Raw genomic sequence first — 9,033 nt, forward strand, 5'->3', positions numbered from 1 at the left:
CATGCGGAAGAATCCATGGTGGTTCATGCAGAGCTCAAAAAGACCTGGTGTACACCTTACTCTTTACGCTTTCAGGTCTGAGGTGCTGCCGTCCTCACTAAAGTGGACCACGCGATTAAAAAAGGCTATTCAAATCTTCCTCCTGTAGAACAGGCAGTTGCAGCTCACCTCTGCCATACAGTGCATCCGGAAAGTATTCAGAGCGCTTCACTTTTTCTACATTTTGTTATGTTACAGCCTTATTTCAAAATGGATTAAATTCATTATGTTCCTAAAAATTCTACAAACAATACCCCATAATGACAAGGTGAAAGAAGTTTGTTTGAAATCTTTGCAAATTTGTTAAAAATAAAAAAAAATAAAAAAATCACATGTACATTAGTATTCACAGCTTTTGCCATGACACACAAAATTGAACTTGGGTGCATCCTGTTTCCACTGATAATCTTTGAGATGTTTCTACAATTTGATTGGAGTCCACCTGTGGTAAATTCAGTTGATTGGACATGATTTGGAATGAAATACACCTGTCTATATAAGGTCCCACAGTTAACAGTGCATGTCAGAGCACAAACCAAGCCATGAAGTCCAAGGAATTGTCTGCAGACCTCCGAGACAGGATTGTATCGAGGCACCGATATGGGGAAGGGTACAGAAACATTTCTGCAGCATTGAAGGTCCCAATGAGCACAAGCACCTCCATCATCCGTAAAGGGAAGAAGTTTGGAACCACCAGGACTCTTCCTAGAGCTGGCCGCCCGGCCAAACTGAGCGATCGAGAGAAGGGCCGTAGTCAGGGAGGTGACCAAGAACTCGATGGTCACTCTGACAGATCTCCAGCATTTGTCTGTGGAGAGAGGAGGACCTTCCAGAAGAACAACCATCTCTGCAGCACTCCACTAATCAGGCCTGTATGGTAGCGTGGCCAGACGGAAGCCACTCCTCAGTAAAAGGCACATGACAGCCCACCTGGGGTTTGCCAAAAGGCACCTGAAGGACTCTCAGATCATCAGAAACAAAATTATCTGGTCTGATGGAACAAAGATTAAACTCTTTGGCCTGAATGGCAAGCGTCATGTCTGGAGGAAACCAGGCACCGCTCATCACCTGGGCAAAACCATCCCTACAGTGAAGCATGGTGGTGGCAGCATCATGCTGTGGGGATGTTTTTCAGTGACAGGAACTGGGAGACTAGTCAGGATCGAGGGAAAGATGAATGCAGCAATGTACAGAGACATCCTTGATGAAAACCTGCTCCAGAGCACTCTGGACCTCAGACTGGGGCAAAGGTTAATTTTTCCAACAGGACAACGACCCTAAGCACATAGCCAAGATAACGTAGGTGTGGCTACGGGACAACTCTGTCAATGTTCTTGAGTGTCACAGCCAGAGCCCAGACTTGAACCCGATTGAACATCTCTGGAGAGATCTGAAAATGGCTGTGCACCGACGCTCCCCATCCAACCTGATTGAGCTTCAGAGGTTATGCAAAGAAGAATGGGAGAAACTGCCCAAAAATATGTGTGCCAAGCTTGTAGCATCATACACAAAAAGACTTGAGGCTGTAAAAGGTGCTTCAACAAAGAATTGAGCTAAGGCTGTGAATACTTAAGTAAATGTGATTTTTTGGTTTTTTATTTTTAATAAATTTGCAAACAAACTTCTTTCACGTTGTCATTATGTGCTATGGGGTCATTATGAGTATATATATATATATGGGGAAAATAGCTAATTTATTCCGTTTTGGAATAAGGCTGTAACATAACAAAATGTGAAAAAAGTGAAGCGCTGTGAATACTTTCCGGATGCACTGTAATACTGCCATGGGATGGAAATCCCGATCTGCCCACACTTCCATGCCATATCGATTGATGTCCGCACTGGCTGAAAGAGCTTAAACGGCAGCAGGCCAAGCTGGTTCAGCACTCCACAATATGTTGGTGCTCCTGGTTTTTTAAGTAAAGCTTCTTCAACAAATGAATGAGCAAGAATCCAGAGCTGTTCAAAGAGCTCTGCACCGCTTCAGATTTGGCACTGCGATTCACAAAAGCTACCGATCAGGCCATTGGAAAAACGATGAGCAACCTGGTGGTTTTGTATCTGCATATTTAGCTAACTCTTACAGAGATGCGTGATGCAGAGAAAGCCGCCCTCCTCAACACCCCGGTATTGCCAAACTCCAAACAGCTTCAGGTGATGTAGATTGCAAAGTATGAGGAAATTATACAAAAATAAAAAATATCTAAATACAGAAGCACTCTCATTGTGAAATACAGTGGAGCTGGAGCTGCCGTTCCACTAAAGCAAAACTTGCATGTCAGAGTGTCTTTAAAGGAAACACTTAACCGTTATATTTTTAATCCATCCTTTATTAAAGTTAAAATAATAAGGAAGCATGTCATGTAAGTATAAATCCGATCTAAGGGGGAGAGATTGAAACTGAACCCAGCAGATGTACACTCTGGCGCGGGCACGCTCATCCCTCATGCACGCTTGCTCCAGTTAGATTATAACATGATGGCTCGCCACAAAGGGAATCATAATACATATGTGTTGTGGTGTGCATCTTATCTTGAAGAAAATATGTGATATGCAGCTCAATTACTGTAAAAGAGAGAGTTTGTTTTTTGTGAGTTGAAGATGGATCTATTTAAACAAAAAGGTGGGAGGGTGGTCTTCGCCCATTATCTACACTGCAACTATATACATTTTTGATTTGTTGTTGCTTTCAGAGAATAGATCTATTTTGACTTTTCTGCATTGGCAGATGAATAAACAAGTAAAAAATTACAAGATTTTAGAATATTAGAAAGATACATTGTCTGAAAGTAAATCTAAATATATTATATGTTGTTTGTCAGGTAAATGAATCTTGTCTTAAGGATTTGTAGAAGGAAAACACTTTATTACAATATTATTTTTTGCAGTGATTTTTTTTTTACTGAATTAAACTTAATAAAAAGTCATTTTTGTCCCTTTAATTCAATGAATGTCATTTAGAGGTATTTTTAAAATATGATTTTGTCCTCTTTATTATTAGTAAGCACATTTATTACAACCTTTTAAGTTGGGGCACAAGCTGAATAATCGGATAAGAGCTAATGATTCATTGTTGCAATAATTGGCTGAATAGTCGAATAATCATTCTAATAATCATTAGATTAATCGATTATCAAAACAATCATTCGTTGCAGCCCTAGTCCTTTTTAAGTATGGGCTTCCCCATCATTTTACACAACCACCTGCATACAGACAGTTGTAAATTTCCCATAAAGTCATAAGTGCTTTCATTGTAATAAAACTTCCTTCCCGACTGGGCTCGTGAAGTAGTTCATTCATACTAAATGACTAAATAGTTAATATATCCATTCTAAGTGCTCCCGTCCTGGCTCACCATGATGGTTATTCACTTGCGGTATACGCATGTCGGTCGCCGTCCCACAGGACTGCTGCGTCATTCTCTTTCAAGTACCATTAGAAATAAAAACCTTCCAACTATGTTGTGAAAGGGATAATAAAACTGTGTATGTCTATATGGTTCATATAAAAACCAGACTGCGTTAATTCCACATGGCATCCGCCATGTGGGACTATTCATATCCACTATAATATGACTTATAATTATAAGTCATGTTATAACTCTGGAAGTTTAATGTCATAGTGCGGTGTGTGAACTGAATGGATAGGGAACGTCTACAGTTACACATGTAACCTCGGTTCTCTGAGATGAAGGGAACGAGGCTTTGCCAAATCTGGCCACACTACTACTTCAGAGTTTCATAATTTCACTCTTGTCCAGCTGTCAGAACATTCTGAAGAAATGGTAACTGAGCGCCCCCTTTTTTAGGTGTAATGTGCCCTTAAAGGAGCGGGGCTCAAACACCATAGCCAATCTGAGGATTGGTGTGATTGTATAAGGGATTCAATAAGGTCGTGTAAGGATACTTCCTCTTAGTGTGTGAAACTTCCTCCAAGTGAAACCCAGGGCAGACAACAAGGGAATCGTGACATAGCCCCCTCTCAAAGGAGCGGCTTCCAGACGCTCCTCAGAGAAAAAAAATAAATGAAAAAAAAATCGTCCAAGGAGTGAGGGGGGGAGGGGGGGGAGGGGGGGGGAGCAAACAGACAGACCAGAGGAGCACAAGGGGCAAACAGACAGACCAAGGGAGTACAAGGGGAAAACAGGCAGTCCAAGGGGCACAAAGGGCAGACAGGCCGTCCAAGGAGGCACAGGGAGCAGACAGGCAGTCCAAGGAGGCACAGGGGGCAGACAGGAAGTCCAAGGGGGCACAAAGGGTAAGGACAGGTTCAGGTGGTCTGGGAGCTGGCCACCGGGCAAGGATAGGTTCAGGAGGCCTGGGAGCTGGCCACAGGGCAAGGACAGGTTTGGGGAACCTGGGAGGAGGCCACAGGACGGGAACAGGGTCAGGTGGTCTGGGAGCTGGCCACCGGGCAAGAACAGGGTCAGGAGGCCTGGGAGCTGGCCACAGGGAAAGGACAGGTTCAGGAGGCCTGGAAGGCAGCCACAGGGCAAGGACAGGTTCAGGAGGCCGAACCGTGGGAGGTGGAGCCGTTGCAGGCGGTGGCGTGGAAGTAGGCGCCATAGGAGGCTCTAGAGGCGGAGACCAGGAAGGCTCTGGAAGCGGCGCCGACGGAGGTGGCACCGTAGGACGCTCCAGAAGCGAAGCCCTGGAAGGCTCGAGAGGCGGAGCCCTGGAAGGCTCGAGAGGCTTGAGAGGAGGAGCCCTGGAAGGCTCGAGAGGCTTGAGAGGAGGAGCCCTGGGAGGCTCGAGAGGCTTGAGAGGCGGAGCCCTGGGAGGCTCGAGAGGCGGAGCCCTGGGAGGCTCGAGAGGCGAAGCCAAGGGAGGCTCAGGGGTGGAGCCGAAGGAGGCTCGAGAGGCGGAGCTGCAGGTGGAGCTCTGGAAAGCTCGGGAGGCGAAGCGTTGGAAAGCTCGGGAGGCGGAGCTCTGGAAAGCTCGGGAGGCGGAGCTCTGGAAAGCTCAGGAAACTCGGGAGGCGGAGCTCTGGAAAGCTCGGGAAACTCGGAAGGCGGAGCTCTGGAAAGCTCGGAAGGCGGAGCTCTGGAAAGCTCGGAAGGCGGAGCTCTGGAAAGCTCGGGGGGTACTGGCTCTTGGACGGTCGAGGCTACAGGCGCTGGCTCAGGGACGGTCGAGGCTACAGGCGCTGTCTCACTGACATCGGAGGCTACAGGCGCTGGCTCACTGACATCGGAGGCTACAGGCGCTGGCTCACTGACATCGGAGGCTACAGGCGCTGGCTCACTGACATCGGAGGCTACAGGCGCTGGTTCACTGACCTTCGGGGCTGCAGGCATTGGCTGGTTGGCCGTGGTTAGCGGAGGCTGGAGAGCAGAGGCCTTTCTTCTCCTCCTCCTCCGGGCGGATGAAGTTAGCAGCGCTGGTTCGTTGACCACGGCAGGCGTGGGGGTTGGCTCACTCACCGTGGCTGGAGAGGAAAGCCCAGAGGCGGGAGCTGGGATCTGGAGAGGTGGTTCCCCGGCAGCGAACTCCTCCAAGATGAGTCCCACGTACTCCCGCCAGGTGCAGTCTCCGGGAGTTCCCACCACCGGTGTTTGGGAACACCGAACCGGTACGCCACCTTCAGAGTGTGGTCATCCCAGCCGGTGCAACTGGCCACGTTGGTGAAAAAGTAGGAGAACTCCCGGACAGTCAAGTCCGCCTGTGTCAGCTCCATGAGGAACCCTGCTAGATCCATAGTTGGTCGTTCGTTCTGTTAGGAATGAGGCAGCGAGGAGAGAGGATCTAAATGCAGGCTTCTTTATTTATTAACAAAATACAAAACAAACACAAAGGAAAAAACCCTCGATGGGGAAACAAACATAAACTAAGAACTCAGGCAGGGAAACACAGATCAGGCTTGACAACATTCAACGAACGACAAGGAGTGAACAAATTTGCAGGGCTTAAATAACCAGGGAGTGATGACTGAATTAGACACAGGTGAGAACAATGAACAAAATGGCAGTGGTGATGGCAGGTGGATTCTGGGAAGTGTAGTACATTTAACAATGACAAGTGAAACCCAGGGCAGACAACAAGGGAATCGTGACAATGTGCAATGTACGGTAATATCTCGTTCCCGTCATCTCAGGGAACCGAGGTTACATGTGTAACCGGAGATTATATTTTAAGAGGAACATGACAATACTTGCATTCCTTAAGTGTATTAATGTAAATTATATTTAAACAATAAGCTACATGCACATATTATTCATATGTTCAGATATTCATTATTAGTCCTCCACATTTTTTTGCGATATTAACGTTAACGATTAATCAATTAATTGATAGTTAATTTCCACAACAATCGATTATGACAATGTCTGAAAATTGACATCCCTACTTTGAAGCCTAACAGCTGAAAGCTGGACCGTGATGAAGAGGAGGGTGTGGCTTGGTCATGAGGATGCTCGCCTGGCACAGCGTTTCCCACTCAGCGGGAGAGAGATAAGGGAGGAGCCGGGGTCATCAGAGGGAGAGAGATACACACACAGCTGCTGCATGTCTGAATGTTTTATGTTATGTTTAAGTTCCTTTGTATCTTTAAAGTTTACATTGAATCCTCTGCCATTTTTTCTGCCTCATCCTTTCCCATACTTGAACAGCGTTACAAGGACATTTTAAGTGAATCTTCAGGCCACCGGGACACACTTCACAAAACTGGGACTATTTCAGGTAATTCAGAACATCTGGTCAGTCTGTTACATTGGTTTTTGTATTTATTTATTTTTTTGTAGGTAGTAAGCAGACTTGTGGGGCGGCAGTCACTGATGGACATTGAACCAAATGAATTTCCTGTTGTATGGTGGTCCAGGACAAAGTGCAGTAAAAACACACTTTAATGTAATAAATGGTGATTGAGTTTATACAGTTCATTAACACAGTAGTGTCCAAGACAATATTAGAAGGCTAAGTTATTTTCTCTAGTACTTCTAGCAATAACATCAATACTGAAAACATTGTGCTTCTTTAACTTTTAGATTACATTAAAAAAATCTATTTTCCTGGCTTTTATAGCTAATGTGCATGCATGTTCTTGGGATGATTGACAGGTGATGTCTGTATATGAAAAGGTTATTGGCTCTTTTACCTGTAAATTGGGACTTGCTTTCTACATCCGTTGACCTTTCGGCACTTAGAGATCCTTGGTTGAGCATTCCAATTTCTCCCATTCATTTTAATAGAAGCGGCCCGATTCTATTAAATAATCTCTTACCCCGTCCCCCTGGATGAGAACCACTGTCTTAAACCTTATGTTCTGTTTGTGGTCTATATGACCACGCACCCACTTCAAATAGTAAAAAAACATATGCATCATTATTTTTAATCATGATATTTCATGAAGTTTCCTAGTTACATGAGATCTTTTCAGAAATGTACTTTTTACTTAATGGCAATGTTTCTGATATCAGCTATGACATGATTACACACATGTGATGTTTGACCCCAGTCATAAATGTTATTGAGAGCAAAGTATTTTCACATGCTTTGAATCTATTTGGTACCTAAGGTGCAATTTCTCAATACAAAACACTCTCTCTCTCTCTCTCTCTCTCTCTCTCACACACGCACACACACACACACACATGTTGTGTTTCCATGTTTTATGGGGACTTTCCATAGACATAATGGTTTTTATACTGTACAAACTTTATATTCTATCCCCTAAACCTAACCCTACCCCTAAACCTAACCCTCACAGAAAACTTTCTGCATTTTTACATTTTCAAAAAACATAATTTAGTATGATTTATAAGCTGTTTTCCTCATGGGGGCCGACAAAATGTCCCCACAAGGTCAAACATTTCGGGTTTTACTATCCTTATGGGGACATTTGGTCCCCATAAAGTGATAAATACACGCTCACACACACACACACACACACACACACACACACACACACACACACACACACACTCTCTCTCTCTCTCTCTCTCTCTCACACACATACACACTCTCTCACACACACACACACATACACGCTCTCACTATCTCTCTCTCTCTCACACACACACACACACACACATACACGCTCTCACTATCTCTCTCTCACACACACAAACACACACACACTCTGATGAGCACATTGCACAGAGATGCATCTTTGAGCACCAGAGATGACAAAAAACAGACATGGTGTTTGGTTACAATAACACAAAAGGAGGGGTAGACAACCTAGACAAAGTGGTTGCCACATACAGCTGTCAAAGAAAGACCGCTTGTTGGCCTCAGGTAATATTCTTCAACATCCTGGATATCAGTGCATACAATGCGTTTGTGATATGGTGTGCCATCAACAATGAGAGGTGTGGTGGCAAAATGAACCGGAGGAGAATATTCTTGGAGCAGCTAGGATAAGCCTTGGTGAGGCCTCACATTGATAGGAGAGAGTGCCTTTCTAGGTCACTTTTTGCTGCATCCACTGTGAGGGAGATTCAAAGTTGGCCTGAAGCCGGCAGCAGCTGCTGGAAAACTTGGACAATACCAGGTCTGCTCCAGAAAAATCTGAAATGTCACAAGTATTTGTGTACAGCACACCAACAAATGATCTGTTCCTCATGCATCTGAAGTTAGTCTTTTTTGGTTTTCACCATTAGCATAATACAGTATCAGGAATTTTGAGGTGTGACAGGAGTTTAGGAGAAAAGTGTTTGGTCATGCTTTTTGTGTATTTTATGTTATATATGTATATAGAGGGAATAAAAGAAAAACTCTTTGATTATCAGCAGTTCAAGTCATATTGGTAATGGCAAAATCTATTACAGAGAACTCATCAGTTATCTAGCTTTGGAAATGTTCTGTTTGAAAAACTAACAGTATTTGTCATCAGCAAAAGTGTTTGTCTTAGGTAACAGTAATGTGTGCCTATTATTTTTTCACTAGCACTAGGGAACTGTTATGAAGGCAGACGAGGAGTAAGGATCTAAATGCGGTTTATTGAAAATAATAAGACAAACAAGACTGGAACAAACAAAACATCCACGACGGTCTC

General features: G+C 44.4%; 1 pseudogene; it reads left to right on the forward strand.

Annotated features, from left to right (window-relative positions):
* Window positions 1-2,127: 2,127 nt before the first annotated feature.
* Window positions 2,128-9,033, forward strand: part of LOC127634800 (DNA repair protein XRCC2-like) — a 13,642-nt pseudogene continuing 6,736 nt past the window's right edge.

This window comes from Xyrauchen texanus, chromosome 42 (genome assembly GCF_025860055.1).
Source record: "Xyrauchen texanus isolate HMW12.3.18 chromosome 42, RBS_HiC_50CHRs, whole genome shotgun sequence".
NCBI classification, from domain to species: domain Eukaryota; kingdom Metazoa; phylum Chordata; class Actinopteri; order Cypriniformes; family Catostomidae; genus Xyrauchen; species Xyrauchen texanus.